Raw genomic sequence first — 1,386 nt, forward strand, 5'->3', positions numbered from 1 at the left:
TTTTTCTTTCTCATATTTTCTTATTTCTGGTTATGGGCTTTCCTTTTCTGCTTAAGGAAGACCCTTTAACATTTCTTGTATAGCTGGTTTAATGATGATGAACTTCTTTAGTTTTCACTTGTCTGGGAAACTCTCTCTCCTTCAATTCTGAATAATAATAACCTTGCTGAGGAAATTAATCTAGGTTGTAGGTGCCTTTCTTTCTGCACTTTAAAGATGTCCTGCCGCCCCCCATCTGGCTGTAAGGTTGCTGCTGAGAAATTAGCTGATGGCTTCAAGGGATATTTGATCTTATTTTGCAAATGTATTGGTAGCCAATATGCATAGCATTTCAAAGTTGCCAGTCTGACCTTAGAGATCATATTGTTGAATTCTTTGTTTTATAGATGAAAATACTGATGCTTAGAAGAATTCATTTAGTGACAGAAGTGAAAATATAAGTCATATTTCTCTCATCTTAACCTCTCTTCCTTATTACAAATTATAAAGTTATATTATTTTTTCATGGTTTTATTATTTTTTATTTTTATTATGGTGACTTTAATTGACGAAATCCAATAAATTTCAAGTGTAAAATTCAACAGCAAGTCACATATATATGTACATATATATATATTGCATTGTATGTTTAACTAACTCAGTGAATAAAATTATAGAACTTATTCTAAAAGTAAATGGAAAAGTGATTATTTATTTTTCCCATCCAACGTAGTTTTGCGGTATTGAACTTATTTAAAATCTGATGCCATTTCAAAAGTATTTATTCACATAAAATTCCAGGAATAGATCTATTTTGTTTTCATCCCATAAGAAGTTTATTGTGTCTTTGAGACACTGCACTGTAGACTCTTCTCCTCGAGAAGGGTTTTCCAGAGATGGAACCATGGTCCAGATGAGCTGCTTATTTGCCATTTTCATAGGCTGCTGGAATCTTCCTTTTGGATTTTTTAAACTCCTGGTCCCCCATTTGTAGACGAGATAAAACACTACAAATGGTGGTGAGGCACAAAGGATGGATGCCTGAGTGAGGGGCAGCATGTTGGGATCACCTTTGCTCAAGTGTGGGAAGACGCGCTGCTCCAAGGGTGACAAGCTGTAGGTGGTCATGTGCCGGTACCATGTCAGCTTCCCGAAGGCATGGCCCATGGTGGCCACAGTGCCAGGGTCACCTCGCCCTCCACAGTCACAGAATACACTGGCCTCCGTCTAGGAATATATCTATTTAAAAAATAAATTTGAATTATATACTACAAAATTCAGAAACATATGTTTTATGTGTTAGGATTTTTTTCCAGATCACCATAGCTGAGTGTGATGTTAGCATAAACATGATCAATAACAGGTTGCTCAAATATTTTGTCCTCTTTCAATAGTTCTTATTAGTAT

At 35.6% G+C, this 1,386-nt stretch overlaps 1 pseudogene; it reads right to left on the minus strand.

Annotated features, from left to right (window-relative positions):
* Positions 1 to 901: 901 nt before the first annotated feature.
* LOC120594105 (cytochrome b-c1 complex subunit 8-like) lies at positions 902 to 1,146 on the minus strand (annotated as a pseudogene).
* Positions 1,147 to 1,386: the final 240 nt, after the last annotated feature.

Source organism: Pteropus medius, unplaced genomic scaffold (assembly GCF_902729225.1).
Source record: "Pteropus medius unplaced genomic scaffold, Ma_sr-lr_union100, whole genome shotgun sequence".
NCBI classification, from domain to species: domain Eukaryota; kingdom Metazoa; phylum Chordata; class Mammalia; order Chiroptera; family Pteropodidae; genus Pteropus; species Pteropus medius.